Here is a 16,284-nt window from a genome sequence, read left to right on the forward strand (position 1 = left end):
TTTTATCCTGCGTTTATCGCGCGTTTTCCACATGCGGAATTCCACGCGCGTTTATCCTGCGTTTTTTATTGCATTGCAAAGGCAATTCCGCTTGTGGAAACGCAAAATTAATTGACATGCTGTGGATTATTGCGCGCATCAAAAACATCCGTAGCATGGGCATAGAACTTGCGGATTCCCCTTGGGGACCATGGGGGGCAGATTACCTAGCGTTTCACAAGCGTTTACCCTGAGGAAAGTCCGCAGCATATACGCTTGTAAAACGCTACGTGGGCACATACTCTTAGGTCGGAATTTGGGCCCATTTCTCCTGACACAACTGGTGTAACTGATCCAGGTTTGTAGGTCGTCTTGCTCGCACCGGCCTTTTCAGCTTTGCCCATACATTTTCAATAGGACTAAGATCAGGGCTTTGTGATGGCCGCTCCAAAACATTGACTTTGTTATCCTTAACCCCTTATTGACCAATAGACGTCTTTTTACTGATCTGCAATATAAGAGACTAGCGTTCCCCGACAGGTGACTATCCTGTAGCTGTCACCTGTACATTATAGCTGACAACTTGCTGCATCAGCCATGATCAGTGTTGGCACAGACCATGGACGTTTAACCCCTTCGATTCTGTTGTCAATAGTGATTATAGAATCTAAATAGTTAACACAGTGTGGGGGCTTCCTTTTAACTTTATCGGCACCTTGATATCTTGATTGTGTGGTCCTGATGTTTGCCTTGGCAGTTCATGGCCAAATAACTACCTTTAACCCCTTAATAACATCTGACGTACTAATACGCGTCTGTGCCCTGGGACTTAAGAGCCAGACCCGTATTAGTACGTCATATCTTTAATGCGGCACCGCGACTTAAGTCGCGGTGACAGCATTAAAGTTACGGTGCCATCTTACCTCCTGGTAGATGGCGTCATCATCCCGGGGGCTGTCGCCGCCCCCCCGCACCAGCGATCGCTGTGATTGGCTGTTCAAATCTGAGCCAATCACAGCATTTCTCACTGTTTCCGGCAATGTGATTGCCGGAAACAGTGATCTGCAGCCTAGGATCGGTGCTCCAATGAGCACCGATCCTAGGCTGTAGCTAGGACACCCCAGCCCTGGCCCCGGACTGCTATGATCGGTGCGATCGCCGATCACATCGATCGCACCGATCGTAGCGCGACCGCGCGGTGACAGGGCGGTCATGGGGCGGTGACCGGCTTGTGACCTGCCTGTCACCGCCCCATGACCCCCTGTAATGTGATTCAAGCCCCCAGACTGCTGTGACTGGAGCGATCGATGATGACATCGATCGCTCCAATGAGAGTACCTGAATACAGGTGACCAGGCGGTCACAGGGAGGTGTCACCCCTCTGTGACCCCCTGTGGTGCGTGCTCTGCTCCAGCCATGTCTGATTGGTGCAGTCAGTGTCACCAATCAGATGGCTGGGGCACAACATGCACCACAGGGGGTCACAGAGGGTTGACACCTCCCTGTGACCGCCTGGTCACCTGTATTCAGGTACTCTCATTGGAGCGATCAATGTCATCAATGATTGCTCCAATCAGATTACCTCCACCTGTCACCACCCCATCATCACCCTGTGACCGCCCTGCAGACCCTCACATTTGGTGAGGATTTCTACAGAGCGATCACATCTGATGTGTCTGTGCTGGGCCTTGTAGTGCCACAGAATATTCTGTGACACCACAAGACCATCTTCTCACTGTTCCAGTCGCTGCTGCTGCCGCTGCTCCTGGATCTTCTGTTCCAGCGTCCTGGATCTTCTGCTCCTGAGCTGCTGTGGTTCCTGCTCCTGAGCCTGCTGCTGATCCTGCAGAGAAGACTTTGGTAAGTCTGTTCTCCCCTCATCCACCCCAATCCCCCCTCTTTTTACCCCCCCTTACCTTTTTTTTCTGCGTCCTGCAGCGGTCTCCAGCTCTGGTCCGAGTCTCCAGCTCCACTCCCGGTCACCAGCGCCGGGCTCCTGGTCACCAGCGCCGGGCTCCCGGTCTCCTGCTCTGGGTCTTCTGTTCCAGTCCTGCTGACCCTTTGGTAAGCCCATCTCTGATCTCCCCTCATTCACCCCAATCCCCCTCTTCCCACTCCCCTGTCTTTTTACCCCTCTTCCCACTCCCCTGTCTTTTAACCCCCCTTCCCACCCCAGTGTCCCTGTTAATTCTTGGGCTCCTGGTCTCCTGCACCGGGCTCCTGGTCTCCTGCACCGGGCTCCTGGTCTGGGTCTTCTGTTCCAGTCCTGCTGACCCTTTGGTAAGTCCATCTCTGATCTCCCCTCATCCACCCCAATCCCCCTCTTCCCACTCTCCTGTCTTTTTACCCCTCTTCCCACTCCCCTGTCTTTTTACCCCCCTTCCCATCCCAATCCGCCTCACCCCAGTGTCCCTGTTAATTCTTTTGCTTCTGATCTCCAGCTCCAGTACCAGTCTCCTGCTCCGTGCTCCTGGTCTCCTGCTCCGGGCTCCCGTCTTCCTGCTCCGGGCTCCCGTCTTCCTGCTCCGGGCCCCCGGTCACCAGCGCCGGGCTCCCGGTCACCAGCGCCGGGCTCCTGCTACGGGCTCCCGGTCCTGAAAGAACAGAGAGGACTTTGGTAAGTAATCTGATCTCCCCTCATCCAACCCAATTACCCTCTTCCCACTCCCCACACATTTGTGCGCACATCCAGCAGCCGCCGAGTATTGATCGGTGGCATAGTTCACCAATCCACTCTCGTGCTCGCTGTTTGCACCACATACAGCATTTCCTTTTTCCACACACTCTAAATAAAGTACTGACACACACACACTCTCAAAGAATTGACACACACGCACCACATACATAACAAACAATGTCCTGCTCATCCCAAACTCATTATTCAGCGGAGGAGGATTGCGCTATTCTTGCCTCCGACACTGACAGTGAGGGTGAGGATCCCACATTTCTTTGTTTTTCCGACTCCTCGTCGTCTTCCTCCTTCTCTTCTTCCTCCTCTTCCTCAGGTTCTGCTGGCCCGCCCCGCCGTCGTCGCAGGAGAGATGTTCCTGCGCCCCCCACTACTGAGCCTATATGGACTTCGCCCCCCGAAAATTATGAGCAGCTGATTCCTGATTTCGTAGCGGAATCAGGAATCAAGTTTGACACTACCGGCCTCACAGAAATAGACTTTTTCAAAGTCTTTTTCTCTGAGGATTTTATAAACCTCATGGTGGGCCAAACTAATTTATACGCTCATCAATTTTTAGAACAAAACCCCTCTTCATCATTTTCTAACTGGTCTCGTGTAGACACAGTAGAAATGATGAAGTTTTGGGGCCTGGTCCTTTTTATGGGGATCTTGAAGAAGCCCGAGCTTCGGCAATACTGGAGTGTTGACGTTTTGTATAACACTCCAGTGTTCCGAATGGTCATGCCCCGGACACGTTTTCAGGCCATCTACAAGTTCTTGCATTACCAAGATAATGCAAGGTGTCCTGCACGTGATGACCCGAACTTTGATAGTCTTTTCAAAGTTCGGCCGGTCATTGAACACTTCAACAACAAGTTTGGTGAAGCGTACGTGCCCCAAAGGGACATTTGTGTGGATGAGTCCTTAATTTCTTTTAAGGGGCGGCTTGGATTCCGGCAGTACCTGCCCAGTAAGAGGGCAAGGTATGGGATCAAGCTGTATAAACTTTGTGAGAGTACCTCAGGATACACTCACAAGTTTAGAGTTTATGAAGGGAAGGACTCCCGGATTGAACCCCCTGAATGCCCCCCTGTTCTGGGAGTGAGTGGGAAAATTGTGTGGGATTTGGTGCACCCACTGCTTGATAAAGGTTATCACCTCTACGTGGATACCTTTTATACAAGTATCCCGCTCTTCCAGTCCCTCTCTGCGCGACGTACCGCAGCCTGCGGTACTGTCCACAAAATTCAGAAAGGCCTCCCAAAGACGCTAATTGGGCAGCTGCTCAAAAGGGGTGAGAGCAGAGCCCAATGTAGCGACCACCTGTTGATGGTCAAGTACAAGGACAAAAGGGATGTCCTTTTCTTGACCACCATACATGGTGATGGCAGCACACTCAGCACTGTACGAGGTTCCACTACACAGGTCGTCAAACCAGACTGTGTAGTGGGGTACAACAAGTACATGGGGGGAGTTGATCTCTCTGATCAAGTCCTCCAGCCATACAGTGCTTTGAGAAAGTCCAGAGTGTGGTACAAGAAGCTGGCCGTGCACATTGTACAGATGGCAATGCACAATGCTTTCCTTCTGTCACAATGTGCAGGCCAGACTTCTGCGTTGTACCTTCAGTTTCAGGAAACAGTTATCAAGGCCCTGATATTTGGCAGCGGTGACAGAGAGGGCCCCAGTACTTCTGGAATTGAAGGACCAAGAATTGTACCAGGCCAGCATTTCCCAGGGCAGATCCCTCACAGCGGAAAAAAAGGAAAGTCATAAAAGAGGTGCCGAGTGTGTTATAAAAGTGGAATACGCAAGGACACCATTTATCAATGTGACACCTGCCCTGACAAACCTGGCCTGTGTATGAAAGACTGCTTCAAAAGGTACCATACTTCGATGGACTATTGAATTAATTTCTGAAGTATGACAACCTGACGAACACTGCACCGCTGACGTAGTTTTCGTCAGGTTGTCATACATCAGTTGTGTAGTGTTCATCAGATTGTCCTACACAACTGATGTATAACACTACATTACAAAATTCAAAAATCAACTAACACTACCAAAAAGGGGGCACTTGTTAGGCATTTCACTGTTTAGGCACATCAAGGGCTCTGAGAACATGACATGACGCCCGCAGACCATTCCATCAAAGTCTGCGTTCAAAAGCGTCACTCCTTCCCTTCTGAGCCCTTACATGCGCCCAAACAGTAGTTTTTTCCAACACATGGGGTATATGAGTACTCAGGAGAAATTGCACAACAACTTATGGGGTGCAATTTCTCCTAGTACCCTTGTGAAAATATTTTTTTTTGCATTTTTGAGGAAAAAATGTTTTTTTTTTTTATTTTCACAAGTCAACATTATGATTTTCTGAGAGGCACCTGGGGGTTCAATGGGCTCACCACACATCTATATAAGTTCCCTGGGGGGTCTAGTTTCCAAAATGGGGTCACTTGTGGGGGAGCTCCAATGATTGGGCACATAGGGACTCTTCAAATGCAACATGGTATCCGCTAACAAATTGTCGGCTCAAATTGTTAGCGGATACCATGTTGCATTTGAAGAGTCCCTGTGTGCCCAAACATTGGAGCTCCCCCACAAGTGACCCCATTTTGGAAACTAGACCCCCCAAGGCACCTATCTAGATGCATAATGAGCACTTGGAACCCCCAGGTGCTTCACAAATTGATTCGTAAAATTGAATAAGTGAAATAAAAACACTTTTTCATTTTTATGGATCAATTTGTGAAGCACCTGGGGGTTCCAAGTGCTCACTATGCATCTCAATAGGTGCCTTGGGGGGTCTAGTTTCCAAAATGGGGTCACTTGTGGGGGAGCTCCAATATTTGGGCACACAGCGGCTCTCCAAATGCAACATGGTGTCGCTAACAATTTGAGCCAATTTTGCGTTAAATTTGTTAGCGGACACCATGTTGCATTTAGAGAGCCGCTGTGTGCCCAAATATTGGAGCTCCCCCACAAGTGACCCCATTTTGGAAACTAGACCACCCAAGGCACCTATCTAGATGCATAGTGAGCACTTGGAACCCCCAGGTGCTTCACAAATTGATTCATAAAAATGAAAAAGTGTTTTTTTTTTCACTTTTTCATTGTTACAAATCAATTTGTGAAGCACCTGGGGGTTCCAAGTGCTCACTATGCATCTAGATAGGTGCCTTGGGGGGTCTAGTTTCCAAAATGGGGTCACTTGTGGGGGAGCTCCAAAGTTTGGGCACACATGGGCTCTCCAAACACAACATAGCGTCCGCTAATTATTCAAGCAAATTTTACAATCAAAAAGTCAAATGGCGCTCCTTCCCTTCAGAGCCCTGCCGTGCGCCCAAACAGTGTTTTTTCCCCAAATATTGGGTATCTGCGTGCCCAGGGGAAATTGCACAAAAATTTTGGGGTCCATTTTTTCTTGTTACCCCTGTGAAAATAAAAAAAATTGGGTCTAAAGTAACATTTTTGTGAAAAAAGTTAAATGTTCATTTTTTTCTTCAACATTCAAAAAATTCCTGTGAAGCACCTGAAGGGTTAATAAAGTTCTTGAATGTGGTTTTGAGCACCTTGAGGGGTGCAGTTTTTAGAATGGTGTCACTTTTGGGTATTTTCTGTCATAAAGACCCCTCAAAGTGACTTCAAATGTGATGTGGTCCCTAAAAAAATGGTTTTGTAAATTTTGTTGGAAAAATGAGAAATCGCTGGTCAACTTTTAACCCTTATAGCTCCCTAACAAAAAAAAATTTTGGTTCCAAAATTGTGCTGATGTAAAGTAGACATGTGGGAAATGTTATTTATTAACTCTTTTGTGGGACATATCTCTCTGATTTCAGGGCTTAAAAATTCAAATTTTGAAAATTGCAAAATTTTCAAAATTTTTGCCAAATTTCCGTTTTTTTCACAAATAAACGCAAGTGATATCGAATAAATTTTTCCACAATCATGAAGTACAATATGTCACGAAAAAACAATCTCAGAATCAGGGGGATCCGTTGAAGCGTTCCAGAGTAATTACCTCATAAAGTGACAGTGGTCAGAATTGTAAAAATTGGCCCGGTCATTAACGTGCAAACCACCCGCGGGGCTTAAGGGGTTAAAGTATGCCGACTATAATTGCCTGTTCAGAAGTTATCAAAATCTAGATTGTAAAAATAAACTGTTTCATTCTTGTCATTCCACTTTCCATTACTTCCTGAAAAGAACCAGAAGGGTTAATGAACTATATGAAAGCAATTTTAAATACGTTGAGGGGTGCAGTGTTTAACCCCTTTACCCCCGAGGGTGATTTGCACGTTAATGATCAGGCCAATTTTTACAATTCTGACCACTGTCACTTTATGAGGTAATTACTCTGAAACGCTTCAACGGATCCCCCTGATTCTGAGACTGTTTTTTCGTGACATATTGTACTTCATGATTGTGGTAAAATTTCTTCGATATCACTTGCGTTTATTTGTGAAAAAAACGGAAATTTGGCGAAAATTTTGAAAATTTAGCAATTTTCAAAATTTTAAATTTTTATGCCCTTAAATCAGAGAGATATGTCACACAAAAGAGTTAATAAATAACATTTCCCACATGTCTACTTTACATCAGCACAATTTTGGAACCAAAATTTTTTTTCTTAGGGAGCTATAAGGGTTAAAGGTTGACCAGCGATTTCTCATTTTTCCAACAAAATTTACAAAACCATTTTTTTAGGGACCACATCACATTTGAAGTCACTTTGAGGGGTCTTTATGACAGAAAATACCCAAAAGTGACACCATTCTAAAAACTGCACCCCTCAAGGTGCTCAAAACCACATTCAAGAACTTTATTAACCCTTCAGGTGCTTCACAGGAATTTTTGGAATGTGGAAGAAAAAAATGAACATTTAACTTTTTTCACAAAAATGTTACTTTAGACCCAATTTTTTTTATTTTCGCAGTGGTAACAGGAAAAAATGAACCCCAAATTTTTTTGTGCAATTTCTCTTGAGCGCGCTGATACCCCATATGTGAGGGAAAACCACTGTTTGGGCGCACTGCAGGGTTCGGAAGGGAAGGAGCGCCATTAGACTTTTTGAATGTAAAATTTGTTTGAATAATTAGCAGACACCATGTTGCGTTTGGAGAGCTCCTGATGTGCCTAAACAGTGGAAACCCCCCACAAGTGAAACCATTTTGGAAACTAGACCCCTTAGGGAACTTATCTAGATGTGTGGTGAGCACCTTGCTCCCCTAGGTGCTTCACAGAAGTTTATAATATTGAGCCGTAAAAATAAAATTTTCACATTTTACCCACAAAAAATGTTTTTCATCCCCTAATTTTGCATTATCATAAGGGTAACAGGAGAAATTGCACCATTAAATTTGCTGTGCAATTTCTCCTGAGTACGCTGATACCCCATATGTGGGGGAAAACCACTATTTGGGTACACTGCAGGGTTTGGAAGGGAAGGAGCGCCATTTGACTTTTTGAATGTAAAATTTGCTTGAATAATTAGCGGACGCCATGCTGCATTTGGGGAGCCCCTGATGTGCCTAAACAGTGGAAACCCCCCACAAGTGACACCATTTTGGAAACTAGACCCCTTAGGGAACTTATCTAGATGTGTGGTGAGCACATTGGGAGACATAATAAACAAATCAGTAGCAGGTGAAGAATTGGTTTTATTTATTTTTTACGCCGTTCCTCGTGCAGTATAAGTGATGAGATTACTTTATTCTTCGGGTCGGTGCGATTACAGAGATACCAGATTCATATCGGGTTTTTATGATTGACAGCTGTAACACACTAAGAGACGCTTTTTTTGTAAAATCTAGTTTTTGCGTCGCCATATTTTGAGAGCTATCATTTTTCCATATTTCGGCCGACAGTCATGTGACAGCTTGTTTTTTGTGGGACGAGTTGACATTTTTATTCGTACCATTTTTGGGTACGTGACATTTTTTGATCGCTTTCTATTCCGTTTTTTGGGAGGTAAAATTAACAAAAACCAACAATTCAGGAATTGTTTTTTGAGGTTTTTTTTTAATGCCATTCTGCGTGTGGTAAAAGTGATAAGGCAGCATTATTCTTCGGGTCAGTACGTTTACAGCGATACTACACTTACTGTATATTTTTTTATGTTTTGGCGCTTTTACACAATAAAACAATTTTATAGAAAAAATATTTTTTTTGCATTGCTTTATTCTGAGAGCTATAACTTTTTTATTTTTCGGTTTATGGAGCTCTATGGCGGCTTGTTTTTTGCGTAACAAGATGATGTTTTCAGTGGTACCATTTTTATTTCCATTTTGCTTTTCGATCGCATTTTTTTCCACTTTTTGTTTGGCGATATGAGGAAAAAGCATAGTTTTTTGCTCCGTTTTTTATTTATTTTTATTACGGTGTGCACAGAAGGAGTTAATTAGTGTGACAGTTTTATAGCTCGGGTTGTTTCGGATGCGGCGATACCAAATATGTGTACTTTTTTTGTTTTTGCATATACGGATTTATTGGTTTAAGATTTTATTTATTTATTTTTATTTATTTTGATTTTTTTTAGTAGTTTGAAAACATTTTTTTTACTTTTTTTTTACATTTTTACTTAGTCCCTGTATGGGACATAAATTTTTATTTTTCTGATCACTGATCTCATATAATGTAATAGACATATATTACATTACATGAGATCTTTGCTGACTGTTTCACAGTCAGTGTCTCCTGCCAGGCTTCAGCTGCAGGCTGAGCCTCGCAGGACACCGTATATGGCAGATCTGGAGGCGGTCATGTGACCTCCAGCTGCTATAGCAACGCCAGGTCCTGGAAGGTATCAGGGGTCGTCGGAGAGGTAAGTAGACGACCCCCTCTCCTCCTGCTGTCTTCTATATGCCGCGATCACTATAGATCGCGGCATATAGAAGACTGCAAAGGGTTAACATCACTGGGACCTGATCCAATCAGGTCCCGATGATGTTCCCTGTCAGAGCTATCGCTCTGCACCGCACCCGCAGAGCTTGCAGGACCCTCGGGGTCCTGAGCGCTGCGGGACCACCCACCGTTTTTAAGCGTCCGCGCTGCACAGAGTCCAGGCAGCGCGGACGTTTATCTACAGTGGGCGGTCGGGAAGCGGTTAAATAAAAAAAAATTTTTTTTTCACAAAGTAGAATAGAGAGTTACCTTTTTATTATCATCTAGGACTGTGTTCATACTTTCTATCCCTAGCGTATCAATAGGTCCATCAAAGATAACCCATTTTCTTTCCGGGGTCTCAGATAATGCAAACTCTCGGGAAGTATTAGCGACTATCCCATCGGTCCACTGCAAATGAAGAGAGGCATCAATAAAATTACTCTTCCCATAAAATCAAATAACGGAATGCCTGGGATTATGATATTGATGATACACAAGTATTGACTACACGTGGCCCCTATTGAAGTGAACGTGCCGACACCGGGAGAGACCGCAAGTAAGTGATTTGCATATATGCAGTCACATGCCAACTAGAAGTGCCTGACCTCACTCAAAGCAAGTGTATTGAGTGAGGCCAGACACAGTCTAGTCAGAATGTGGCTGGAAGTATGCAAACTTATGCTAATTTCTGGCATAAATAATACAATTTGTTGCTTCCATGTCTGATGGGGAAAATAAAACAGTTTCCAATTTTTGTGCAAACAGGGAGTAAGTCATAATAAAATGATTGCCCGGCAATGTATGGCTGGGGTCTATGTCTCTGAAGGAACCCCTTCTACCATGTCCATAAGCCATAAAAGGGGAGATTTTCCCATTTTCAGAAAAGATATTAGTATTATAAACAATAATTCCAATCATAGACGAACCTCATGTGACACTGGATCAAACTGCCCGAACAGCTGCCCCATGGTGATGGCTTTAGGGTTCACTGTCCGGTAAATCACTTTTTCTTCTTCGCACCCTCGCTCACTCATAAGAGACAGCGTATCAGCGAGGACGTGGAGGACCTTCGTTTTTCCAGAGAACGGCTCTCCAACCCACATAAAACTGTACGGGATAAACAAAATGCAGCATGGTCCATTGTATAAAATGGAAACAGCGAAGAATAAATCCCCCGTCCCATGGACTTCTGTAGTTCCAGCTTACCCGTGTCTGACAATCATCATCTCATACGTCTGGATCATGTTCTCCAGGAAGACCTTCTCGGGCTGGATGTTGTGTCCAGCACAGCTCTCCTGTGCGCATTCCAGTAAATCCTGAGCAAAAGGAAGGTAAAATATTTCATCAGTCTGTTTACAGTGGATCCAATTAGAGGTGGGAGAATACATTTTCAGGACCCAGATCAGTATTCTGTGGCCGCTGGACGGGACCCCTGAGAGCCGCCTCTTAGCTGCCGGCATCCCCGGCTCCTCTTCTGATTATATGGCCTGGTGTACATCATGCTGCAACCATAACGTCATGCCAGGCCAGCTAATGTGAAGAAGAGCCGGGGGGCAGGAAGAAATAAGGTGGCTCTCAGGGGTCTCATTCAGTGCCCACCACTGACCTGATGTCACGCACAGTGTAGGAAAGACAAAGTGCGACACAAAGGGATGAGGGGAAGGGAGCCCAGACACTAGGGAAAGGGGGAAATGGAGACCTCCTAGGCTGATCTGCAATCACCCTGTCTCCCCTACCGACTCTATATTGGTTCCTCACCAATAGCCGCACAGGAACCTATCCCTGTATTTCCTTAGCACTTGGCTCTGGATAGGGAAGGGGGGGTGAGCACTAGTCGATCCCCACTGACAACTAAAGACAGCAAGGGTAGACAGACACAGGGGAAGTAGCTTAGCTTGAGTCGACTTCAGAGAGATGGCACACACATCCTCTTAGCACCAGAGAGGAAGTAAGAACTACACTTGCTCCAAGCCTTCACAAGGGGTCATGTGAATATCACTGGCACCTCTGTGTAGCAACCAGGAAGTATTTAAACACCCAGGCCTGATTGTCAATTAGAGCAGGAGGGAGGTAGCCGCTGGGTCCTACAGTGAGACCGCTAAGAAGATGTCTGTAATGCCAAACGAAGGGATCTCCTGCAACCAACTGCAGGGCGACTGTCTGTCACATCTGACGCACCCATGACACCTGCCCATTGGATCAGTCTCCTGCAAATCGATTCATTCATCTAAAAAAAAATGTCTCCATAACCTACAACTAAACTAGCGATAAATCACTCTCAGATGTTTTAACCATTTATTTTCTACATCAGATCATCTTGCATTGGAGGTATAGGTGAGCCCCCTTACCTCTGGTGCCCCTGTGCAGCTGCCCAGGTTGCACTAATGGGACCGGACGATGAGTGACAAGGTCATGTAACCCAATTCCAAAGCAGTGGCTCAGGATCGGGTGAATTCAATGGGATTGGTCTACCATCTACTGTGTATGGGGGCCTCATGACAGATTATGTTGGGGGACATAAAAATCGGGCGGTTGGAATTTAATCACCCGATCTTTACTTTCTGGCCCTGAAATTAGCAGCTGCCATAAGATTCTGGCAGCGACTCTGTCATAGAGAAAACAGGAGCGAGCATTCCTGAATATGGGGGAGCCGGGAAAGATAACTGTCATCCAAATGATAGCTGGCCAGCTATATAGGACCTATCACTTGCCATTAATATGCAATTTTATTACCTGGTGTAAATGCCGCTGTTCTCCTGAATCCGGTGTTGTTTTTCTTTTGCTCCTGCGCCTCTCCATTCCTGAGATATAGCCTCTTTATAGAAATCTAGTTCATAATTTTTAATAGCCAATTGGGCGTGGTCATCAAGTGCTCTCTGTGGGAGTCTTCAGGAAGGCCTTGCCCAGTTGGCTTAAAGGGCTAGAGGAGAGTGACAGATGTCAGGAACGGAGAGGAGCAGGAAGAAAAGAAATACAATGCCGGAGTCAGGAGAACAGCGGCATTTCCATATTTATGGCGAGGGACAAGTCCTCTTTAAGTCTTGGAAAACCCCTTTAAGACACTATTATATTTTAATACCTTATAGTCGGCTTTCGGAAGTTGAATGCCAGGGAACAGGTCGCTGGTAATCCCATTGAACAGAGGAATATCAGGAGACAAAAATTTGGGTTCGTTTACATCCTTAATTGACCGCAAGAGCTAAATAGAATGAAAAAGGATTAAATGATAAAATAATTCATATACAATATGACATGAAACAATATTAAAAGTGAAGAACCCCATTACAAAGGAGCCGTCAGTTCTTGTGGTATGTCTGTATTAGTAAAGAATAGTATTCTCCAAAAAATAAGGATGAAACCTCTTTTCCTAAAACTCTACATTGTATCGTCCCTCTGTTATACCTCCTGGAAATGTATGTGTAAATGATATATAATGTATATATAATCTATATAGGGGACAACCCTATACACTCTGACTGTGCCCAAACAGTGGTGACATTGTCAGACTGTGTAGGGGACTCGTTATTGACAGATTTCAATTAATTCCTACATTTCCAGGAATGATAAAAGAGGAATGGAACGCTGCTGAGTTGCACTGAAATATGCTGCAGAATTGTTTTTCCATAGGGAATACATGTGGCCTCTGTGTTGCACTGTTAATTGCCGGCTGCAGAATGAGTTAAGTGAGATACTGTCAGTGAACTCGTTTTTGCTGGCTGACGGGGAGTTTGTAAATGTTTTATCTGTCTTTTTCTGAGCTCCTCTCAGTTTATTTATGACCACAGACCTTATCAAAATTGAATGTGCAGGGAATCAAAAAGCCGGTGAAAGCCAAGCGATGCAACATTTTTAATAAAACCCAATTGTTAAAATGATTTTTAGCCTAAAATACATGCGATTAAGTTAAAAATCAAAACTGTCCCATAAGATGAACAAGCTACGTGTTTAACAACTATAGTTTTGACACTTTTGCACAGATGAGATCTAACAAGCCAGGAACAGTAATGTGCAGAAATTATTTGCAAGTCTCTGTCTGCTACTATCGAATCATACATCTTTAATTTTTGTGATCCAAATGCTTCTCGGTAAGATGGTAATGCTATCCTATACGAGATGTAAAGCGACCAACAGTTCAGAACTTACAAGAATCTCTTCATTTTCATGGGGGAATTTCAGCTTCAGATTGCCAGCAGCGATCAGCACAGCCTTTACTGCACGCATCCCATAATCATAATGGAACTGGGACGAGAGCGGCTCCGAGCACAGCCGGTAAGTCATTACCATCTTCACCGAGAGAGGTTTAGCGTGCGGAAAACCGTAAGAATAAAGGCCGATCTCCGCAATCAGAGCATAGTTGGGGACCATCATTGCTACAGTCCGGAAAAGAACCTGAAATGCGCAAACCAGATGGGTCAGTCAACAAATGAAACTAAATTACTGTAAACCAGGCATAGAGCCGGGAACCCATTATGTCCATTTACACTATCCTCCACCCCAGACCTAAAAGTGATGTGTCTATTCCACATCAGAGGAAAGTCAAAGTGTGGTTAAAGGGGTATTCCCATCTCCAAGATCCTGTCCCAATATGTAATAGGTGTAATAATAATAATGTGTGCAAATATCTCCAATTAGAAATGTAGTATAGTTCTTCTGATTAGCTATGTTGCTTACCCCCATGTGCAGGACATTGCAGTAGCTTAGGTATCCATGGTTACGACCACTCATAGTAACAGTTAGTTACTTGCTAGTGGTTGTAACCATGGATACCTAAACTACTGCTATGCCCTGCACATGGGTTAAGCGACATAGCTAATCAGAAGAACTATACTATATTTCCAATTGGAGGTATTTGCTATTAATATTATTATTACACCTATTACATATTGGGATAGAATCTTGGAGATGAGGATACTCCTTTAACCACTTAACCCCCGGGGACGTATTAGTACGCATATTTGTGTACCCTCCGTTCAGTGAGGGCTGCTGCGCTGAGCCCTCACTGAACCGAGCACATGTCAGCTGATTCTTACAGCTGACATGTGCCCGCAACAGCCGCGGGTGGAATCGCGAACCACCCGCGGCTGTTAACCAGTTAAATGCTGCTGTCAATCTCCGACAGCAGCATTTAACGCGCGCTTCCGGGTAGCGCGTCATAAGCCCCGCCCACCGGCGACCCCGTCACGTGATCGCGGGTCGCCGATGGGCGTGCATGACAACCCAGGGTCTGCAGCAGACGCCTGTGGTTGTCATGATCTTGTCGCTATGAGCGCCACCTAGTGGTCGGCGCTCATAGCACAGGACCATTTCTGCTGCATGCAGGGGACCTGCTCGTCCCCTGTATGTAGCAGAGGCGATCGGACAGTTGCTGCTTCTAGTCTCCTATGGAGACTATAAATGCATGCAAAAGGTAAAAAAAAAAAGTTTTTAAAAATATAAAAAAAAATAAAAAAATATAAAAGTTTAAATCACCCCCCTTTCGCCCCATTCAAAATAAAATATCTAAAAAAAAGCCCCACATACACATATTTGGTATCGCCGCATTCAGAATCGCCCGATCTATCAAAATAAAAAAAGAATTATTCCGATTGGTAAACGGCGTAGCGAGAAAAAAATTCTAAACGGCAGAATTACGTTTTTTGGTCGCCGCAAAATTGCAATAAAATGCAATAACGGGCGATCAAAACATCGGATCTACCCCAAATGTTATCAATAAAAACGTCAGCCTGGCACGCAAAAAATAAGCCATCAACCAGCCCCAGATCACGAAAAATGGAGACGCTACGGGTCTTAGAAAATGGCGCTATTTTTTTATTTTTTTTTTTTACCAAATTTTGGAATTTTTTTTCACCACTTAAATATAAAAGAACCTATACATGTTTGGTGTCTATGAACTTGTAATGACCTGTAGAATAAGAAGGGCAGGTCAGTTTTAGCATTCAGTAAACATGGTAAAAAAATAAATAAAAAACAACTGTGGTATTGCACTTTTTTTGCAATTTTACCGCACTTGGAATTTTTTTCCCGTTTTCCCGTACAGGATATGATAAAACTAGTAATGGCGTTGAAAAGTACAACTCGTCCCGCAAAAAATAAGCCCTCACATGGCCATATTGACCAAAAAATAAAAACGCTATGGCTCTGGGAACAAGGGGAGCAAAAACGAAAATGCAAAAACGAAAAATGCTCCGGGGCTTAAGGGGTTAACACTTTCCAAATCTCTCTCCACACCTCTACTGTGTCCATTTTGGAAAATAGGAGAATGGGACATCAATATTAAGGAGCTTGCAGAAATGAGGGCATCAGGTGTTGTGATTATACATAGGAAATGTACAATCTCATATAGATTTCGGGGAGAATAATCCCTTTTATGAAATCTTATGTTTCTTTTGTAAACCTAGTATTTACTTGAAAGTTTGTGAACCCCTCAAAAATTTCTGTATTACTGCATAAATTTGACTTCAAGCTACATCAGTCTGTGAGGTCACAAAGGAACTCAAGGTAACGTCTAAGCAACTAAAGGCCTCTCCTCACATTAGCTAATGTAATTGTTCATGAGTCCACCATCAGAAGGACAATGAACAACAATGGCAAGCATGGCAGGATTGCAAGGAGAAAGGCAATGCGATTTAAAATGCCACTGCTAAAACTCACCTGGGCACATCAATAGGTAACTGGAATAATGCTTTGTGGAAGGATGAGGCCAAGATAGAGATTTTAAGTGAGAAGCTATATGTTTGCAGAAAGAAAAT

Source organism: Phyllobates terribilis, unplaced genomic scaffold (assembly GCF_046119375.1).
Source record: "Phyllobates terribilis strain yellow unplaced genomic scaffold, ASM4611937v1 Scaffold_255__1_contigs__length_2797608, whole genome shotgun sequence".
Taxonomy (NCBI): Eukaryota; Metazoa; Chordata; class Amphibia; order Anura; family Dendrobatidae; genus Phyllobates; species Phyllobates terribilis.